At 37.3% G+C, this 23,403-nt stretch overlaps 2 long non-coding RNA genes across 3 annotated transcripts; both read right to left on the minus strand.

The window, feature by feature from the left end:
• Window positions 1-5,726: 5,726 nt before the first annotated feature.
• On the minus strand, window positions 5,727-7,199 carry LOC118681211 (uncharacterized). Of its 2 annotated transcripts, XR_004976896.2 has the most exons (3): window positions 6,927-7,199; window positions 6,687-6,810; window positions 5,727-6,564 (listed from the first exon to the last, which is right to left on the minus strand). It is a non-coding gene; the product is annotated as an uncharacterized lncRNA (long non-coding RNA). The 2 variants fall into 2 exon arrangements; XR_011395198.1 differs by having other exon boundaries at window positions 6,687-7,199.
• A 78-nt stretch (window positions 7,200-7,277) lies between these two features.
• On the minus strand, window positions 7,278-9,829 carry LOC138856142 (uncharacterized). Its single transcript, XR_011395197.1, has 3 exons — window positions 9,459-9,829; window positions 9,169-9,398; window positions 7,278-7,600 (listed from the first exon to the last, which is right to left on the minus strand). It is a non-coding gene; the product is annotated as an uncharacterized lncRNA (long non-coding RNA).
• Between the last annotated feature and the right edge of the window lie 13,574 nt (window positions 9,830-23,403).

The following is a 23,403-nucleotide window of genomic DNA, read 5'->3' on the forward strand; positions in this document are numbered from 1 at the left end:
TGCACGCGGTCAGCTGTATGTACTTATGTGCAGCAGCCACTTTAAAAGTATGTACATACGTTCAATGACATAAATGAGAGAATACAAGATTACGAAAAAATTGTGTTTGCGAAGGTTGTATTTATAGAAGTATAAATATATTAATTTTGAAAAATCAAGAGGACTGAACATTTTGTATACGGCAGTAACATATCAAGCAGCTGATGTACACAATTTTGGTGTAGCCGACCTAAAACCTTTCAGCTAATTGAAATTTAAATATTTTGTTCAAATTGGAATTTTTTGTGCAAAAAAAGTAATAGTTCGATTTATTTGTTTTGCTTCTGTTGGTAATATAACGTTAGATTTGTTAGAGCTTTAAATAATTTTACCTTTCACATATTAGTGGGAACACTACAGTTGTCCATTGTCGTCGGTAAAACTAGGCAAGGCACACACATAGCTGCTTACAGCAACCAGTAAAATGGGTCGTGACACGGCCTTGAAAAATCACTCTAATGCGGCCAAAGAAGTATTCACTGAATGAAGTTAACATTTTTCGTGTTACCATATTAACTGCTCTGAGAGTTGACGACTTTTTTTAATGCATTCAATTATGAAATATGAGATCATTTATCGACGACTCGTTCCAAAATTTGCCAGCGTAGCTAATAGCCTCTATGAAGTCACAGAAAATAGCAGAGTTTTTGTGTGGAATAAGTGCTCTTCAAACTGCACAGCAGTGTTTATTTTGGATACGGATTTGGTATCACTAAAATCTTGGAGATATTAAAACACGGATTTTATTGGTACGGATCCAGCTTTTCCATTTCCTATCGGTAAATTAAGAAACAAATATGTTTTGGTAGTTATGGATTATTTCAGCAAATGGCCAGAGGTATACGCAATTCCTAACCAATAAGCAAAAACAGTAGCGGATGTTTTCATCAAAAATTGCGTATCGAGATATGGTGTTCCAATTGAATTACATTTCGACCAATGAAAAATTTAAAATCAGCCAGGAGATGTTCCAGAAACTGAGTATCCGGAAAATCCGTACAATTGTACTACATTCGCAGTCCGATGGCATGGTAGAAAGATTCAATCAAACTTTGGAAGAACATTTGTAGAAAGTTGTGGACAAATATCGAAAAGATTGGGGTACCCATATATCCTTGTACCTGATGGTTTATCGGTCTGCTGTACATGAAACAACGGGGAGACTCCAGCAAGGGTAGTTTTTGGTAATGATCTTCGACTACCGATTGATTTAATGAAATTGAAATTAACGCCAACGGAGGAAGGGATGCTAAGGAGTTCAACAGCATCCTAGAAGAGGAAATGAGGGATATATATGCTATGGTAAGACAGCGCACCAAAATTATAAACGATAAAATGAAAGCAAAATACAACAAAGGCAATAAACTCTGAGGGTTGTTTTGAATGAGTTTGGGTATTGTTATATAACCCGCAACATAAGAAAGGGGTGTCTTCTAAATTACAGTGTAGTTGACAAGGACCATACCAGGTTATTAAACGATTCAACGGTGTAGATTATCGCATTCAGACTATTGGAAGAGGTTAGAATAAACTGAAGGTAGTTCATCTGGAATGGCTTGCAGCGTTTGGTACTGCAAATATGTCTAATCGGGACGTGTGGCGAACATGGATGTCAGAACAAAATAGGATCGACATCGAAATTCGTAGTTGACAAAATGTTTGAGTGGCGAATTTTTGCGAACAATCTACTAAGTAAGAGCACAGTTCTAATTAGAGTGCTGCTTAATAAAGAGCTATAAGCAATAAGTTTTAAACTCGAATAACGAGTAATAAGCGTTAGGTTGTTTAAATTAGAAAAAAAAGATAAGTGTAAAGTCATTAAATTGGGACTTTTATTTAACAATTATGTTATCGAACTTAAGAGTGAGTTATTCGTTAATTGTCGATTCTATTGTCATTAAGAATGGAAATATTTTTGTGCGGGCATTTAATGTCATGTAATAATCATTATCGAAATGGCAACGCGTAGGTATGTTCGAGCTGATGTAGCAAGAGGTTGAGCTATTGACCGATTTAGAAATTTAATGAGGATGATGAAAGCGTACAAAGCACTTTTTCACTTACCCAGTCAATACTTTAATATGTGCTTACATATATATGTGTATTCAATAAATATTCTCCATCTTAAGCTAACAGCTATATAACATAAATATAGATATATATATGTATTTGCTATAAAATTTCAGTAAAATTGAAAACAGAACTGTCAAATCACCAAAATAACTGTTTACTGTTTGCAATGGATGGAAAGATATATATTTAGACATATATTGCTAAACATTAACTTAAGAGACACAATAAGGCTGTAGACGACAGGAAGCATCTGTGAAATATTAAAATACACACGTTCTTGTGGGCACAGTTATTTAGAGCAGTTGTCACTGTCGCCAAATTACAACTATTTCTAATTTGCCCACGACAATGAGCAGCTGTAGGGTTGCACTTAATATGTGAAATGTAAAATTACTCAAGGCTCTAACAAGTTTAACGTTATCTCACCAACAGAAGCATAAAATAGCTCTGACATATCATTTGTACTTACAAATTTTTTGCACATGCAACTTCACTTTGCAAAATTTTTTATGTTTCATTGAAGTTAAAGATAATATGGCGCTACCGTCTACAAAATATTCATGAAGCTGGCTTCAGGACAGCTTTTGCAAACAAGAAAAGTGCCCTGTCGCTAGGTCGAGCTGTGCAGTCTTCTATGTGTTTAAGGCTTAACAATGTGAAGTCTCCTTCGGCAATATTGCTTGGAATACAGATGTTTAGAAATGTTTAATTGCCTGTCGAGATGCTCGGCGTCGTCGCCGCATCGTAATGGCACAAGCAGTCACCTATGCAAAACCGTAGACCGAATCAGCTGATACGACCTATCTTATAAGAGTGCAATGTAAATGAACACTCACCACCGCTTCTACCGTCCCCTCCAACAGACCGTACGGTAGGATATCCGCGAAAGTTGGATTTTTTCGCCAGAAACGAGTGAGCTGAGAGTGAGCGAGCAGTTTCTTGCAACGTAGGGTTGCCAATATCGAATATTTGTAGTAATTAAAAAATGAACTTATTCGAAATATTCTTAAAATAGCTCAAAATCACAGTCGGATACACTTATTTATAAAAAGGTTAACTCTTTTTATACTCTCGCAACCTGTTGCTACAGAGTATAATAGTTTTTTTCACCTAACGGTTGTTTGTATCACCTAAAACTAATCGAGTAAGATATAGGGTTATATATATATAAATGATCAGGATGAAGAGACGAGTTGAAATCCGGGTGACTGTCTGTCCGTCCGTCCGTCTGTCCGTCTGTATGCCCGTGCAAGCTGTAACTTGAGTAAAAATTGAGATATCTTTATGAAACTTGGTAGACATGTTTTTGGGTACCGTGAGACGGTTGGTATTGCTGATGGGCGTAATCGGACCACTGCCACGCCCACAAAACGCCATTAATCAAAAACAAATAAATTACCATAACTAAGCTCCGCAATAAGATATAAGACTGTTATTTGGTACACAGGATCACATTAGGGAAGGGCATCTGCAGTTAAAATTGTTTTTAAAAAGTAGGCGTGGTCCCGCCTCTAATAGGTTTAATGTGCATATCTCCTAAACCGCTTATCTTATAATAACAAACTTATAAATTCACTGGAAGCAAATGTTTTTAGAACCTCTACCCACAGTGTGAAAATAGTTAAAATCGGGTGGCAACTCCGCCCACTCCCCATATAACGGTACTGTTAAAAACTACTAAAAGCGCGATAAATCAAGCACTAAACACGCCATAGACATTGAATTTTATCTCTAGGATGGTATGAGATGACTTTATAGGAACCGCGTCCAAAATTAGACAGTGGGCGTGGCACAGCCCACTTTTAGGTGAAAACCAATATCTTGAGATCTGCTTAACCGATTTCAACCAAATTCGGTACGTAACATTCTTCTCATATTTCTATGTAATAGTGCGAAAATGCGAAATCGGACTACAACCACGCCTCCTTCCCATATAACACCATTTTAAATTCCATCTGATTCTTTCACTTTCCACTATGCATATCAAGCAACAGGGATTATATCGGGGTAAAACTTTGCCCGTTACGTTTAAAGTATGCCTTGTGACCAAAAATTGTCTAAATCGAACCAAAACTGTTGAAGCCCCTAAGTACTAATTATGTGGACCCCAGTGAATATAGTTGACCTTCTACCGAAAATATCAGCCAATCCACCAAGATATCTCAAACGAGTATACCATTTGACTTTGCGAGAGTATAAAATGTTCGGTTACATCCCAACTTAGCCCTTTCTTACTTGTTAATAGTTGGATTTTAGTTTTGGGCTTTTACGTTATGAAAAATTATAACTAACAAACTAGATGTGTGAAAAATCGTGTATACAAATAGAACAATGGCAACATTTGTGAAATGGAAACAGAGGAGAAGAACTGATTTCTGCGTTGCTCCTACGGGCATAACTTTTGACAAATTTGGTTTAATACGGGCGGTAAGTACGGTAGGGAGGAACGTCGGTGACTGTTTCTGCTGTATCGCTATGGCGCCTGTCATACGTTCAATATTAATTGTGATATTTGGATCGTGATTCATTTTGGTAATTGATGGATAACGAGTGAATACTACACGTACAACAAATATCATACTCCCGTATTGCGCGGTATATTGCGACGAAAATGGATGATAGAACAAAATCGAACCGACGATAAATTGCCAGAAGCAACTAGACAGCGAGTTCGTAGTTGCCAGAATGTACTAGAGGCAAAGTTTTGTTAAAAATTTACTATATAAGGGCTACCGGATTGTGCAGCAAACATAGTTCTAATGAGAGTGTTGCCGTGTAAAGAACAATTAATTTATAGCCAAAGCTCGAATAACGAGCAATAAGTGTTAAGTTGTTGAAATTAGAAATATAGATAAGTGTATAGTATTAAAATGGGACTTTAATATAACAATTCAGTGATCGAACTCAAGAGTGAGTTACAAGGTAGGCTACTTATCGAGAAATTCGTTACAATTTATTAACGTAAAGCTGTCCCTTATCGATACTGTTCCAATAGACTGCAAAACTATCTATAGACGGATAATTCGATAATTTTGTTAGTTTGGGCCTTGAAATCTACTTACTAGCTTTCAAGTTAATCACACGAACTACTTGTAAAAATGGATTTATATTGACAGCCGTGACGTATGCTGCAAACAACATGATAATCAATAATAATTTCAAGATGCCGTTGTTATAGAAATAGCTCAAAATTCTTCAAAATTTTGAACGAAGCTTCTAATGTAATGGATTGATATACTTATATTTTGATATAAATCCATGAATATAACGAAATATTAATATTCCCGACAACAACATGTCATTTGTTTGCAAAACTATGTGATCAGCTGTTCAAACTTGATCGTCAGCTTGCCACTCGACTTAAATGAGGAAATTGATATCAAGAAGGCTTTCAAGTTCGAAGAGTGAGTGTGTGGTAATAGAAAAGTGTGAGTGTATTACAACTTAAAAGAAATTTCTTGATCGCGTAACGTACGGGTTAAGCTAGTTGAAATTAAGAAACCTTGGCTTCATACCCCTCACTTTTATATAAGAATCATTGAATGTATTTCTAAACCAAAACATGAACAATAACGCAAAAAAAAAGTCGCGTGAAGCACAGTACACGTGATAGATGTGAAGAATATACAAATTTAATATATAATTTATTTCTCCAATTTTCACATTATCTTCAGTCAGGTATAGGTATAGCGTATATTATGGCTCTATGGTAACTGAAATATGAAACAGTCTAAATAGTGTAGATTTCTGAAGAATAGAGCATCAATCGTTGTTTTTGATTTAGTCGTGGCAATTTTCCGGTCACTATTCATATCTAAACCGATATGTGATCGTCACCCCCGCCAAGAATATCAGCACCGCCATGAATGTACATAACCAACAAACTCTGTATGGAATACATGATATCCTCAACATTTTTTGGTTAGGAGATACGTAGATCGCTGAGATGACCATTTCTTTTCCATTTAATATTTTACATTAAAAAATCGGGTATCGCTAATATCAGTCAAACTCACTGTACGTGCCGTGAAATTTGTTGCACTTGTATGAAAATGTGGAGTATCGCATTCATTATAAACCGCCTGCTTTGGACTGATTGTTGCAATCACGTTCTGCAAATATTTCCGTCATGCTATATACTCTCGACTTCTCTGTTCAGGTGTTTTTGCTGTGCTTTCTGGATTGGATGATTAATTATGCACAATAATATCTCAATATCTAGCCAAGTATGAAGATGAAGCTTCAGTTATAATTTGATATCGCATTTTAGCCTTATTTCACATTCTATATTCCCGACAACGGTCGGCTGGTGTTATTGGTATATTGGTTTGTGTTTTTATTGCTGCATTATCACTATAATCAATAAATTGTTCGTGTACTGTATTTTCAACGAGATGTTGGGGCAACTACGACTCTTGGTGATGGATGTCAGCTTGAACAATAATTAATGAACTATATAAAAATATAAAAGAATAAAAAAATCTGAATACTTGAGTATGAAAATATTCACGAAACTAAAACCGACTATTACCCCTTGAAATATTTTTATTTGCGATTACATTCATAATACATACATTGCGTAGGATGCAATCCTTTTTTCGTGCTCTGTATTCTCGATTACGCTCCGCTCCAAATTTAGCCGTTTTCTAAACACGCATATTTTCCCGATCTTGTAGTTTAGACAACAATTAAATTACTCTGCGTATAATAATTTAATGGAATACTTTCGTAATTATTTGTTTTTCAGATTTTATAAAAGTAAACCTCTTACTCAACACAAAATATTACAACTCGAATTCCATTTACACTCTTACCGAAATATGCACAACAGAGCTCGCGGTCAGCTGTATGTACTTATGTGCTGCAGCCTCTTTAAAAGTATGTACATACGTTCAATGACAAAAATGATAGAATACAAGATTACGAAAAAATTGTGATTGCGAAGGTTATATTTACATAAGTATAAAACATATTGATTTTGAAAAATCAAGACGACTGAATTTTTGAATACGGCAGTGACATATCAAGCAGCTGATGTACACAACTTCGGTGTAGCCGTACTAAAACCTTTCACCTCATTGAAATTTAAATATTTTGTTAGAAGTGGAATGTTTTGTACAAAAAAGAGGAATCGTTTTATTTATTTGTTTTAAATTATAAATTTATATATAAGTGCTATTTTATGTTTCTGTTGTTAAAATAACGTTAGACTTGTTAGAGCTTAAAATTAATTTACATTTCACATATTAGTGTTAACACTACAGTTGTCCATTGTCGTCGGCAAAATTAGGAATGGCTTTAATTTAGTGACAGGGACTACTGCAAGACTGCTGCCGTGAAGTCATGTTGTTGTTTAAATAACTGTGCCCAAAAGAACGTGTGTATTGTAATATTTGACAGAAGCAGCCTGTCGCCTGTCATCGTCTATGGGTTCAGCGTTTGAGATCCGAACGAATCCGAAGTGATGTATGTATGTGTCAATGTGCAGCTAGAAGATAGCGAAATGAACCGATCAAACATATGGATTGCTACAATTTCTTTATGGATACCCAAACAGAGACGTAGCTGCTTACAGCAACCAGTAAAAAGGGTCGTAACACGGCCTTGAAAAATATGCTCTAATGCGGCCAAAGAAGTATTCACTTAAAAAAATAATGAAGTTAACATTTTTCATGTTACCATGTAAACTGCTCTGAGAGTTGTCGACGTTTTTTTTTATACATTCACTAATGAAAAATGAGATCATTCGACGATTCGTTCCAAATTTTGCCAACGTAGCTAATAGCCTCCATGAAGTCACGGAAAATAACAGAGATTTTGAGTGGAATAAATGCTCTTCAATCTCCGGATCAGCGTTTATTTTGGATGATAGTGGGTATGAAGTAGGAGGGGTGTTATCACAAGTCATTGATGGGTGTGGGATAGTTGTTGCGTATTATAGCCGGAAAATGAGAAAGCCAGAAAGAAATTATTGAGTAACCCAGAAGGAGAGTTGACACGGTGGATTGGGAGACTCCAAAATTATGACTTGGTATCACTAAACCCCGGAGATATTAAAACAAGGTATTAATTGGGTTGGTTGTTGTCAATCAGCTACGGAATAGATCGCCAACTGTGCCGAGTGTATTGCTGCTAAAGAGCCGAGGTCCAGGAGTCATGGTCAAATGAAGCGGTATAGTTCAGGTGCGGCCTTTGAGCGAATTGGCACGGATGTAGCTGGTAGCCTATCGGTAAATTAGGAAACAAATATGTTTTGGTAGTCATGGATTATTTCAGTACATGGCCAGAGGTATGTGCAATACCTAACCAAGAAGCAGAAACAGTAGCGGATGTATTCATCAAAATTTGGGTATCGAGATATGGTGTTCAAATTGAATTACATTCTGACCAATGGAAAAATTTTAAATCAGCTCTAATCCATGGGTGTCCGGTAAATCCGTACAATTGCACTAAATTCGCAGTCCGATGGCATGGTAGAACGATTCAATCGAACTTTGGAAGAATATATGCGGAAAGTTATGGATAAGTACCAAAAAGATTGGGATACCCATATATCCTTGTTCCTGATGGCTTATCGGTCTGCTGTACATGAAACAACGCGGCAGACTCCAGCAAGGTTAATTTTTGGTAATAATCTTCGACTACCGATTGATTTAAAATTTTAAATTAACGATAAAATGAAAGCAAAATACGACAAAGGCAATAAACTGTAAGGGTTTTGTTGAACGAGTTTTGGTATTGTATATAACCCGCAACAAAAGGAAGGGGTGTCTCCCAAATTACCGTGTAGTTGACAAGGATCATACCAGGTTATTAAACGACTCAACGGTGTAGATTATCGTAAATAAGAGCTACCGGATTGTGAAGCAAACACAGTTCTAATTAGAGTGCTGCTTATTAAAGAACTATAAGCAATAAGTTGTAAACTCGAATAACGAGTAACAAGCGTTAGGTTGTTTAAATTAGAAAAAAAAGATAAGTGTATAGTCATTAAATTGAGACTTTTATTTAACAATTATGTGATCGAACTCAAGAGTGAGTTGTTCGTTACAATACCTTCAGATCGCGATGCCAAAGAAATCGTAATTGTGCCTAAATTTTCGATAGGGTGGAGCCCAGAAAACGAACCTCTCGCCCTTCACGGGCAGCAGCCATTGTCATCTGTCGATTCTATTGTCATTAAGAATGGAAATATTTTTGTGCGGGCATTTAATGTCATGTAATAATCATTATCGAAATGGCATCGCGTAGGTATTATTGATCTGATGTAGCGAAAGTTTGAGCTCCTGAATGATTTAGAAATTTAATGAGGATGATGAAAACGTAGAAAGCACTTTTTCACTTACCCAGTCAATAACTTAATATGTGTATACATATTTGTGTGTAGTCAATAACTATTCGCCATCTTTAGCTAACATTTATGTTTTATTCATATACAAAATACAAAACAGAACTGTAATACCACCAAAATAACTGCTCATTGTAAGCAATGGATGGAAAGATATATATTTAGGCATATATTGCTAAACATTAATTTATGAGACACAATACGGCGGCAGACGACAGGACAAAATCTGTAAAATATTAAAATACACACGTTCTTATGGGCACAGTTATTTAGAGCAGTTGTCACTGTCGCCAAATTAAAACTATTTCTAATTTGCCTCCGACAATGAGCAGCTGTAGGGTTGCCACTAATATGTGAAATGTAAAATTACTCAAGGCTCTAACAAGTTTAACGTTATCTCACCAACAGAAGCATAAAATAGCTCTGACATATCATTTGTACTTACAAATTTTTTGCACAAGCAATTTCACTTTGCATAACCGTAGACCGAATCAGCTGATACGACCTATCTTATGAGAGCGCAATGTAAATAAACAGTCACCACCGCTTCTTCCGTCCTCTTCAACAATCTCGATTATTGGTAGTAATTAAAAAAAGAACTTATTCGAAATATTCTTAAAATAGCTCAAAACCACAGTCGGATGTGCTTATTTATAAAAAGGTAAACTCTTCTTAATGGTTGGTTTTTAGTTTTGAGCTTTTACATTATGAAAAATTATAACTAACAAACTAGATGTGTGAAAAAGCGTGTATACAAATAGAACAATGGCAACATTTGTGAAATGGAAACTGATTTCTGCGTTTCTTTTACGGGCATAAGTTTTGACAAATTTGGTTTAATACGGAGGGTAGGTACGGTAGGGAGGAATGTCGGTGACTGTTTGTGCTGTATCGCTATGGCGCCTGTCATACGTTCAATATTAATTGTGATATTTGGATCGTGATTCATTTTGGTAATTGATGGATAACGAGTGAATACTACACGTACAACAAATATCATACTCCCGTATTGCGCGGTATATTGCGACGAAAATGGATGATAGAACAAAATCGAACCGACGATATATTGCCAGAAGCAACTAGACAGCGAGTTCGTAGTTGCCAGAATGTACTAGAGGCAAAGTTTTGTTAAAAATTTACTATATAAGGGCTACCGGATTGTGCAGCAAACATAGTTCTAATGAGAGTGTTGCCGTGTAAAGAACAATTAATTTATAGCCAAAGCTCGAATAACGAGCAATAAGTGTTAAGTTGTTGAAATTAGAAATATAGATAAGTGTATAGTATTAAAATGGGACTTTAATATAACAATTCAGTGATCGAACTCAAGAGTGAGTTACAAGGTAGGCTACTTATCGAGAAATTCGTTACAATTTATTAACGTAAAGCTGTCCCTTATCGATACTGTTCCAATAGACTGCAAAACTATCTATAGACGGATAATTCGATAATTTTGTTAGTTTGAGCCTTGAAATCTACTTACTAGCTTTCAAGTTAATCACACGAACTACTTGTAAAAATGGATTTATATTGACAGCCGTGACGTATGCTGCAAACAACATGATAATCAATAATAATTTCAAGATGCCGTTGTTATGGAAACAACTCAAAATTCTTATAACTTTTGCACGAAGTTTCTAATGTAATGTATTGATTTTCTTATATTTTGACATCAATCCATAGATATATCGAAATATTAATATTCCCGACAAAAGCAAGTTATTTGTTTGCAAAACTATGTTCAAACTTGATCGTCAACTTATCACTCGACTTAAATGAGGAAATTGATATCAATACGGCTTTCAAGTTCGAAAAGTGAGAGTGTGGTAATCGAAAAGTGTGTGTGTATTGCAACTTTAAAGGAAATTTCTTGACCGCCTAACGTCCGGGTTAAGCTAGTTTAAATTAAGACACCTTGGTTTTATACCCCACACTTTTATGTAAGAATCTTTGAACTTAATTATAAACCAAAAGATGAACAATAACGGAAAACCAAAAAACAGTCACACGAAGCACAGTACACATAGATAAAATGATCCGAAACTCCTCTCTTTGCCTTCTGAAAAAGCTCATGAACTTCCAGTGCTGGCAAAGTAAACCACGAGTTCATGAGCTACTGAACAGATGACAACTAAAACAATGGACTACCACTAAGAATCCCGCAGAATTAAAAGGCGAAATCAGTGGGTGTTAAGCCCACCACTTACTTGCCACTTTATTAATTCCGCGTATGCAAATGAAATTCGAATTGTATAGTTTTCCGTTTAAAAATGTTCACAAAATTCGTTTATTTATGATGCGTAATTACAAAGGGATAATGTTAACGCAATCACTCCCTGGTCGCATACCAGTGAAGCGGTAAGAAAAATATATAAAAACTATTTATAAAAAAAAATGAGCCAAGAAAATGCGGTTACGCGCCAAAGGCAAGTTCGGTGTTCGACAATCGCTGAGAGAAGAGGCCTGTCCGCTTCGAGGACAGATGTTTTGTTCGGTGTGTTGTGTAGAGATCCTAGTCGGTGTGTGTGTGTGCGGCTGTATGATGAGTTGTGTGTGGTGTGCGGGTGTTTTGCTGTTTCCAGGTGTGGTGTGTGTGCCAGTGTTGTCTTGTGTGTGGTGTGTCTGAGTTCTTCTGGGCGGGAATTTCAACTCATTTTTCCCGGCCCCCCTAGGCGAATGTTCAGCCTAGCAGTCGCTGTAGCTGTTGCAACGTTGCCACAACGTTGCTGAGTCCGGACGTGCGGCGATAGTTCGGCCTACGCCTAGTCAGTGCTACGTTGTGCTGACGCCATGGACGGGACTCCGATCGCGGTGCCGTTCTTCGGCGACGTGCCACACGATTGGTTTGCTGCGGTCGGTTTGCGCCGCGGATTCGTGGGGCAGGCTGCCGACTGACCTCTCGCCGCGGAGTACGGTGAAGCAACGTGTGATGCTGCCTGCCACACATTTGGCACAAAGCACCGAGGTTGCATTCCTGCGTCGTGTGTGTATGTGCCAGACAATTGTTGCAATGCCCATGCGCCTGGGCAACCCGCTGGCGTTGTGTCGGTGACATGCCCTTGAAGAGCCCACAGTGCTGCAACTTGTGTGGACGGCAACAAAGGGGGTATCGGATGCGATGGGGCGCCTCTGGTGGAGACGGAACGGCTGCGGATGCTCGAATACTATGCGGTGCGGTTGCGGCTGGTGTTCTGGGCGCCGCGGTTGGCATAATCCCAAGGCGAAGCACAGTGATGGCCGATCGCACTGTTGGCGTTGGGGTGGAATGCATCTCAGTATCCATAACTATCTGTATGGAGAAAAAGGCGTGTTTAGTTACGATTCAGTGGTATAGAGTATGGATATCTTTCTATATATGACCAACTTTATTTGGTTTGGTGATCGTATTAGTCTACCCATTATTTTATTAGTATATATGATTATAATTTGTCATATTATATTTGCGGTTTTTTATTTCTGTTTTCGGTTATTTAGACGGATATTTCGATTTTTTTCTTGTAGGTATTATTGAACGGATGGTTTACTACATGCGTTTTCGCTATTATTTGAGATTGGCAGGAAGCATAGTTTAACGAGCGGTCTGGTTAGCGTTCCGTTTCGAGTACAAAGGTCAACTACTTGTATATGACCGTCGGAACCATGATGTAGCTTCTCTATGCAACCAAGTCGCCATTCTGTAGGGGGAAGACAATCGTCATTAATTAAGACAAAATCTCCAAGCTTTGGCGCCTTTTCGGGAGTTTTCCAGCGGTACCTTTTATGAAGGTCCTTTATATACTCCTCCTTCCATTGGCGGCTGAAATCATGATGGAGAATTTTAATTCTTTCCCATCTATTTTGTAAGGATAGCGACTCCACGCCTGGCTCAGGTCCGGCCAGAAGGGGTGCTCCTTTTAGAAAGGGCCGTGGAGTTAGGGCTGAAAGATCTGAGGGATCTTGCGAGAGTGTCGTTAGTGGCCGTGAATTGAGAACGGCTTCAATGCGAATTAATTATTTTGTAAATTCTTCATAATTAAATTTGTAGTTTCCAGCTACTTTCTTAAAGTGGGATTTGAAGCTTTTTACAGCTGATTCCCATAAACCACCCATATGAGGAGCGCTTGGAGGGATAAACTGCCAGTTAATACCTTGGGTTGCGTACTTTTGTACAATTTCAGGTGAGACTTGTTTGACAAAATTCACAAACTGTTTTTCTGTGGCTCTTTGAGCTCCTATAAATGTCTTGCCATTGTCGCTCATGAGTTTTGACGAAAAAACCGCGTCGTCCGACTAAGCGAGCAAATGCCGCGAGAAAAGCCTCCTTTGTCAGATTCGTACATAGCTCGAGGTGCACTGCTTTTGTCGTGAAACAGACAAAGACAGCCACATAGCCTTTCATGAGGGTGGGAGACCTTAACATGGATGCCTTTATCTGAAAAGGCCCAGCAAAGTCGACACCGGTAATGGTGAAAGGCAGAGCGAAGTTACAGCGTTCCGGTGGAAGTGCTGCCATAATCTGCGTTCGCATCTTCTGCTTATGCATAGTGCAGATCTTGCACATGAAAATGCATTTCTTTATTTTCTGCTTGAGTCTTGGAATATAAAACTCTTGACGGACGATTTGTTGCATGAGGCGATGTTCCGCGTGTAGCAATAGCACATGGACATAGTTAAGGTATAAGGTGGCAAGTTGCGATTTCTCTGGGATAACTATGGGATGACGTTCGTTATACGTCGGGCTTGAATTGGCAAGCCGTCCATTCACACGAAGAAGACCTTTCGTGTCGAGGAATGGGTTTAGAACTAAGAGGGTACTTCTCTTGTCGATAGGTTTTGATTCTCTCAAAAGTAATATATCGCGGCTGAAGTAGCGCGCTTGCGTAGATGCGATAAGAGCGACCTTTGCTTTTTGTAAGTCTAGGTGCGTCACTGTATCGCATTGGGAGTGTAATGAAGTTACTCCCTTAAGTTTAATTTTGAGTCGCTCTATGAACTTGAGCATGTAAGCGATTACCTTGAGTGCTCGGGGATACGATGAAAATCGTTCGAGGACGTCAGTATCATACACTGTTGTGTGAAAAGAGTCGATTTTTCGACTTTCTGGGGCAATTATATTGCGCATGGGCGATTGTGGCCAAGAAACGGGAGATTCTGTTAACCATCGGGGGCCATTCCACCAGAGGGTGGTGGTGGCAAGATGCAGGGGTTTGCATCCTCTCGTACCTAGATCAGCAGGATTGTCAGCACTGGCTACATGTCGCCAAGTGGCTGATCCTACTAGGTCAAGTATTTGAGACGTTCGGTTGGAAATATACGTCTTCCATGCATGTGGTGGTTTTTCTAACCAGGCTAGTACAATTTCGGAATCGGACCATAGATATAATTTATATTGTGCCATGTTTAAATGCGTTTGTACGATGGACACGAGTTTGGCTAGTAGTAGCGCTCCACATAATTCAAGTCGTGGCAGACTTATTGTTTTTAAAGGAGCCACTTTTGCTTTTGCTACTAGTAAGTGGCATGTGGTCGCAGTGTCATTTTGTGTGCGAACATATATAGTTGCGCAATATGCCTTTTCAGACACGTCACAGAAGCCGTGTAGTTCGACTTTGTGCTCTGGGGCATAATTTACCCATCGTGGGATTTGTATCTGTGAGATATCGTTTAGATTGTTTGCAAACTGGGACCACTTTTCTAAACAAAGTGGTTTTACTTGTTCGTCCCAGTCGGTTCCATCTAGCCATAATTCTTGTATTAGAATTTTTGCTTGTAGCATAACTGGCGAAAGCCATCCTGCGGGATCGAAAAGTTTCGCCACAGGGGATAGAATTTCTCGCTTCGTTATGGCGGATAATGCAGATATTGACTCTGTAGTGTATGAAAACTGGTCAGATATCGCATTCCATTTAATTCCCAGACTTTTTGTTGTACTTTCCTTTTCGAATTTAAGGAAATTAGTATCTAACAAATTTTCATGTGGTATATTTTTAAGAATATTAGGGTGGTTCGCCGTTATCTTTTTCAACGGAAACCCTGCGGTATTTAGGGCTTGTATCACTTGTGATAGTGACTCGTATGCTTGTGGAAGACTGTGACTTCCAGACAAGATATCGTCAACATACGTTTGTGTTTTTAACACCTGAGTTGCCAGAGGAAATTCTGACTTGGTGTTTTCTGCTAATTCGTGCAGTATTCGGATGGCTAGATATGGAGCACAGTTGACTCCAAAGGTAACTGTTTTAAGTTTATAGTCGCGTAGTGGACTATTGGGAGATTTTCGGAAAATAATTCGCTGAAAATCTTGATCGTCTTGATGTACGACTATTTGTCTTTACATTTTTTCGACGTCTCCGTTATATACGTATTTGAATATACGCCAATTTAAAATTAGTAGCATTAAATCTGGTTGGAGCGTGGGTCCCGTAAATAGGATGTCATTTAGGGAATTCCCCGAGCTAGTAGATCTTGATGCATTAAAAACAACTCTTACTTTAGTTGTTTTTTTGTCTGGCTTTACTACTGCGTGATGAGGCAAGTAAAATGAGTAATATTTGCCATTTATGATTTTTTCGCATGGACTAACTTTCTCCATGTGGGCTAAATGGAGATATTCTTCCAACACACCATCATATACTGGTTTGAGTTCGCCTTTTTTAAGTAGGTTTTTTTCCATACTTTGAAACTGCTGTATTGCAGAGGTGCGAGAGTGACCTAAGGCGATGGTGTTGGGAAATTGTTGTTTTAGTGGTAGTCGTACGACGTACCGACCATTATCTGATCTAGTAGTTGTGGCTTTGTAAAAGTCTTCACAATACTAATCTTCAGGGGTTGTGATTGATATGGGGGGGGGGTTCTTCTAACTCCCAAAATTTTTTCAATTGTGAATTGAAGTATTCGTTTGAGATTTCCTCAACCTGAGTGGTCATGGTGGTAACTGATTCCGAAACTAGTCCACTTAGGATCCACCCAAAAATAGTGTTTTGTGCCAGAAGTGTATTTGAAATTTTCTCAATACCTTCGGGTATTTTCTATGGTATGAGATCGCTGCCTAATAGAAGGTCTATTTGAGCGGGAGTGTTGCAGTTGGAATCTGCTAGCTTTAGGTGTGAAACCTTTTGCCAATGCTTGCTATTTATGTGATAGCTTGGAAGCATATTTGTAAGTTGCGGTAAGACTATAGCTTCTGCCTGTATGTGCTTGGGGGGAAATTAGGGTAATGGGGCAGATTTTATTTGAATTTTGGACAACTCTTCCACCCATTCCCGTGATTTCAAAATTGGCTAGTTTTGTTAGCAGTTGTAGCCTATTTTGAGCCCTAGACGCTATCAATGATCGTTGTGATCCTTGGTCTATTAAGGCTCTAAGTTTAAACAGCTCTCCTCGGTGTTCGATGGAGACGACTGCTGTGGGTAGTAGTACTCTACTTTGAATTTCGCTGTGTAGCGTTTGGGTTTTTATTGCCTTTGAGCAGGTGGTGCTTCTTGGCAATTTTCGGTATTTTGGTCTTCGGGATTTGCTGTTCCAACTAAACCCGTGGCTCTTTTCATATTTGCGCTGTTTGGGGGTGATCTGGAAAAATTGTTATAATGAAGCATAGAATGATGTCGTTTATGACAATAAACGCAATTAAATTTGCTTCCGCACTCTTTAAGTGTATGCGCATGTGACAAGCAGTTTGTACAAAGTCTTTTTGTTTTTACAAAATTGTTTTGGTCGATAATATTAAATTTTTTGAATCTCTCGCAAAATTTGAGCTTATGCCCTCCTGTACATAGTTCGCATGACGTTTGTTTGTACTGTTCGGATGTGAACGTTTGATTTTTGAAGAAGCTTCTATTTAAATTGTTGTTGCTACTGGCTTGGGGTCTGTGGAAGCTTCTATTTAGTTCATGTTGAACAGGTTTTGTTCTGACCATTTTTTGATCTACCCTTTCTGCAATTTCATATTGGGTAGTTAGAAAATCTTTCATTTGTTGTGGGGCATTTTCTTCGTGATGAGAGCGATTGCTCCCACAAAAGTAACGATTTTTCTGGTAAAGCGGCGGTGCATATATTTACCAGTATTGGGTCCCAGCTGTCTGTGGGAATATTTTGTGTCGATAGAACGGACAAGCAATTAGAAACAGTGGATTGCAGTTTTATAAACTCTTCACTTGTTTCCTTTTGAATCTTAGGCAAGTTCAATAGTATCGTTACTTGCTTATCGACCAATATTCTCTCATTTTAATATCTAGATTTAAGACCTTTTGTTTTGTATCGGAGGTGATACGATTTTTGTGCATTTGATAATTTTGGGGGGTTCATGTAAACGGCTGTAAACATGTCCCGGAAGGACGGCCATTGTTCGTATCCACCATGAAATATTTCTGTGTCACATGCGGGCACCTTGAGATAGATGCCTGAACTTGCCTCTTGACTTTGTACTTGTGGCAGCTCTACTCGCTGATGTGGAGTAGGTGCAATTGCTTTTATTAGCTTCAGCTGATCGGAAATCATAGCTTTAGTGTCTTCGAACTGGTCTAAGCAGTTTTCATATTTGGCGTAAGCCGAGGACTTAAAATTTTCTGGTAGATCTGATTCGTCAGATTGTACTATGGCGTCATATGAAGCTTGGAGACGTATCCAAAAATTGTCGAGATTTTCTTTTTTGATTTCTAATGCCGATTCAGAATTATCTTGAATCGGAGCAGATGAAAATCGAGTGCAGTATCTTATCAAACTGTCACTCTCAGCAATGAATTTACTGTATGTAATGTCTTTCCCCCTTTTTTGTTTTGTAGCACCTTGCTTTGAGCGTGTAGCTTCTGCAGGTGTACATGGACTTTTTTCGTCCGAAATCATTTTTGGTACTCTTAATAATTGTGTAGATTTAGAATCTTTCGAATCTGCGTTCATTTAAAAAAATAAAAAAAATTCAATTAATCAAATGATTTCTCTCAGTGTAAACTGATTAAATTTAAGCGAAATTCGTAATTTTAACGCGTAATCTCTTTTATCTAAATAAGAGATTACTAATTCTCTCGGTTTATTTTTATTTTTTATTTTTTTTTTAAATATGCATATTATGTGTCTAAATTTTTTCGGTAAAACCCGAAATACCGCAAATAAAACAGTTTAGCAACCGTTTTTGAAAACCGTAATAAATATACATATACCCTTCAGTAATGAGGTACAAAATGGAATCGATACAACTCACTTGAATATCCGTCAAGGGATTTTGGGGACTATAGCCTGTATTTTGTATGTGGATGCCTGCTGATGTATCCAATCCTTCCCTGGGATGTTCCTTGAGGTTTTTGATTGGTTTTTGTTGTATTAATTTCGCGCCCGTTTTATATTTTAATATGTATATATACATGTATATGGGTTTTAATTCGCGCCCGTTTTCAGTTTAATTTTGTGTTTTGTTTTTCCGCGCCCTTTTTTTTTGGTTTTTTTTTTTTTTTTTTTTTTGTCACTGCACTGTTATATTATGCACCAAAAGCATATGTATATATATATAAATTATTATTATTTTTTTTTTTCATTATAGTGCCATTCGGAATGGCTCGAAGGACCAATGTTAAGCCCACCACTTTCTTGCCACTTTATTAATTCCGCGTATGCAAATGAAATTCGAATTGTATAGTTTTCCGTTTAAAAATGTTCACAAAATTCGTTTATTTATGATGCGTAATTACAAAGGGATAATGTTAACGCAATCACTCCCTGGTCGCATACCAGTGAAGCGGTAAGAAAAATATATAAAAACTATTTATAAAAAAAATGAGCCAAGAAAATGCGGTTACGCGCCAAAGGCAAGTTCGGTGTTCGACAATCGCTGAGAGAAGAGGCCTGTCCGCTTCGAGGACAGATGTTTTGTTCGGTGTGTTGTGTAGAGATCCTAGTCGGTGTGTGTGTGTGCGGCTGTATGATGAGTTGTGTGTGGTGTGCGGGTGTTTTGCTGTTTCCAGGTGTGGTGTGTGTGCCAGTGTTGTCTTGTGTGTGGTGTGTCTGAGTTCTTCGGGGCGGGAATTTTAACTCATTTTTCCAGTGGGTAATTTGTGAGATCAGATTTTTTGGTGACTTTTACGAATATTTCTAATCTTTATTTAAAGAGTTTTAATATAGTTTTTTTTTTTAAAAAGAGCAGGTATTTTGTCGCAGAGTATTGTTTTGCTTAGCAGCACCAATCAATATCAACGTCAACGCAACGTATATACATATTTTAGTTAGAATTCACAGCAAATGTAATTATGTAAACTTTGACTTCCAAATAAATTATAGAAAGATATTTGATTATTCAGTATATAAAAACTAACATGTACATTTAAAGCTTTTTTAAAACTTGTAAGTGTTTTGAAATATTAAAATATTTTGTTAAATTTAGTTTTAAACATAAATTTTAAAAATCTTTTGTGATTAAAATATACACGTTCATATATTTGGACGTCATTTAGGATATTTAGCTCGTTAAACTAATTTTAATTATGTATATTTTTCTGTAAAATGGAAACCGAATATATAATAATATACCCAAGAAATATATTAAAAAATCTCTAAACTTATTTCTTTACTTGGTGGCACCACTGTCAAATGTTATAAAAAATGTGGATTTTGACAGCGCTCTCTCGAATCAAAGAGTTTCGGATCATTTTATCCATGACAGTACACGTGATAGAAGTGCTTACTTCTTTACGGACTAATTGAGAGGGGGGGAAAGAAAGAGAGAGAAAGAGTTGTATCGTACATATTACAGGGATAATCGAAATAATAATATGGGGAATACAAATTTAATATTTAATTTATTTCTTCAATTTGCACATTATCTTCAGTCAGGTATAGGTATAGCGTATATTATGGCTCTATGGTAACTGAAATATGAAACAGTCTAAATAGTGTAGATTTCTGAAGAATAGAGCATCAATCGTTGTTTTTGATTTAGTCGTGGCAATTTTCCGGTCATTATTCATATCTAAGCCGAATTTTTGACGCAGAAAGTGAAGTAGTGGCAGCGACGCATCCTCCGCAAACTTTACATTGAAGTCACCACCGAAAATCAATGGTATGTGATCGTCACCCCTATCAGCACCGCCATGAATGTACATAACCAACAAACTCTGTATGAAATACATGATATTCTCAACGTTTTTTTGGTTAGGAGATACGTAGATCGCTGCGATGACCATTTCTTTTCTATTTAATATTATACATTTATATATCTGGTCTCGCTAATATCAGTCAAACTCACTGTACGTGCCGTGAAATTTGTTGCAATTGTATGAATATGTGGAGTATCGCATTCATTATAAATAATATAATATATCGCGAAACTCTGTTCAGGTGCTTTTGCTGTGCTTTCTGGATTGGATGATTAATTTTGCACAATAAGATATCTCAATATCTAGCCAAGTATGAAGATGAAGCTTCAGTAACAATTTGATATTGTATGGCTTTCTTTCGCATTCTATATTACCGACAACGCTCGGCTGGTGTTATTGGTATTTTCGTTTGTGTTTTATTACTGCATTATCACTATAATCAATAAATTGTTCGTGTACTGTGTTTTCAACGAGATGTTGTGAGGGCAAATAGGACTCTTGATGATGGATGTCAGCGTGTACAATAATTAATGAAATAAATATCTTGAGTATGAAAATATTCACAAAACTGAAAACGACTATTGCCCCTTGAAATATTTTTATTTGCAATTACATTAAAATACAAACATTGGCGTTATTAAGAATATTTTTTCGTGATCTGTATTCCCGATTACGCTCCGCTCCTGATTTAGCCGTTTTCTGAACACGCAAATTTTCTCGATCTTGTAATTTAGACAACAATTAAATTACTCTGCGTATAATAATACAATGGAATACTTACGTACTTATTTGTTTTTCAGATTTTGTAAAAGTAAAACTATCACTTAACACAAAATATTATAACACAAATTTTGATTACACTTTTACCGAAATATACACAACAGTGCACGCGGTCAGCTGTATGTACTTATGTGCAGCAGCCACTTTAAAAGTATGTACATACGTTCAATGACATAAATGAGAGAATACAAGATTACGAAAAAATTGTGTTTGCGAAGGTTGTATTTATAGAAGTATAAATATATTAATTTTGAAAAATCAAGAGGACTGAACATTTTGTATACGGCAGTAACATATCAAGCAGCTGATGTACACAATTTTGGTGTAGCCGACCTAAAACCTTTCAGCTAATTGAAATTTAAATATTTTGTTCAAATTGGAATTTTTTGTGCAAAAAAAGTAATAGTTCGATTTATTTGTTTTGTTTCTGTTGGTAATATAACGTTAGACTTGTTAGAGCTTTAGATAATTTTACCTTTCACATATTAGTGGGAACACTACAGTTGTCCATTGTCGTCGGTAAAATTAGGAAAGGCTTTAACACACACATAGCTGCTTACAGCAACCAGTAAAATGGGTCGTGACACGGCCTTGAAAAATCACTCTAATGCGGCCAAAGAAGTATTCACTGAATGAAGTTAACATTTTTCGTGTTACCATATAAACTGCTCTGAGAGTTGACGACTTTTATTAATGCATTCAATTATGAAATATGAGATCATTTATCGACGACTCGTTCCAAATTTTGCCAGCGTAGCTAATAGCCTCTATGAAGTCACAGAAAATAGCAGAGCAGTGTTTATTTTGGATACGGATTTGGTATCACTAAAATCTTGGAGATATTAAAACAAGGATTTTATTGGTACGGATCCAGCTGGTCCATTTCCTATCGGTAAATTAAGAAACAAATATGTTTTGGTAGTTATGGATTATTTCTGCAAATGGCCAGAGGTAGACGCAATTCCTAACCAAAAAGCAAAAACAGTAGCGGATGTATTCATCAAAAATTGCGTATCGAGATATGGTGTTCCAATTGAATTACATTTCGACCAATGAAAAATTTAAAATCAGCCAGGAGATGTGCCAGAAACTGAGTATCCGGAAAATCCGTACAATTGCACTACATTCGCAGTCCGATGGCATGGTAGAACGATTCAATCAAACTTTGGAAGAACATTTGTGGAAAGTTGTGGACAAATATCAAAAAGATTGGGATACCCATATATCCTTGTACCTGATGGTTTATCGGTCTGCTGTACATGAAACAACGGGGCAGACTCCAGCAAGGGTAGTTTTTGGTAATGATCTTCGACTACCGATTGATTTAATGAAATTGAAATTAACGCCAACGGAGGAAGGGATGCTAAGGAGTTCAACAGCATCCTAGAAGAGGAATTGAGGGATATATATGCTATGGTAAGACAGCGCACCAAAATTATAAACGATAAAATTAAAGCAAAATACAACAAAGGCAATAAACTCTGAGGGTTTTTTTGAATGAGTTTGGGTATTGTTATATAAACCGCAACAAAAGAAAGGGGTGTCTCCCAAATTACAGTGTAGTTGACAAGGACCATACCAGGTTATTAAACGACTCAACGGTGTAGATTATCGCATTCAGACTATTGGAAGAGGATAGAATAAACCGAAGGTAGTTCATCTGGAATGGCTTGCAGCGTTTGGTACTGCTAATATGTCTAATCGGGACGATCAGACTAGGGCGGAGGGCAGTGTGGCGAACATGAATGTCAGACCAAAATAGGATCGACTATCAACTCGATAGCGAAATTCGTAGTTGGCAGAATGTTTGAGTGGCGAATTTTTGCTAACAATCTACTAAGTATGAGCTACCGGATTGTGAAGCAAACACAGTTCTAATTAGAGTGCTGCTTATTAAAGAGCTATAAGCAATAAGTTGTAAACTCAAATAACGAGTAATAAGCGTTAGGTTATTTAAATTAGAAACAAAACATAAGAGTATAGTAATTTAATTGGGACTCTTATTTAAGAATTAGGTGATCGAACTGAAGAGTGTGTTGTTCGTTACAAGATCCTCAGATTGCGGTGCCAAAGAAATCGGAATTGTGCCTATATTTTCGATAC

The sequence above is a fragment of the Bactrocera oleae genome, chromosome 3, assembly GCF_042242935.1.
Source record: "Bactrocera oleae isolate idBacOlea1 chromosome 3, idBacOlea1, whole genome shotgun sequence".
Taxonomy (NCBI): Eukaryota; Metazoa; Arthropoda; class Insecta; order Diptera; family Tephritidae; genus Bactrocera; species Bactrocera oleae.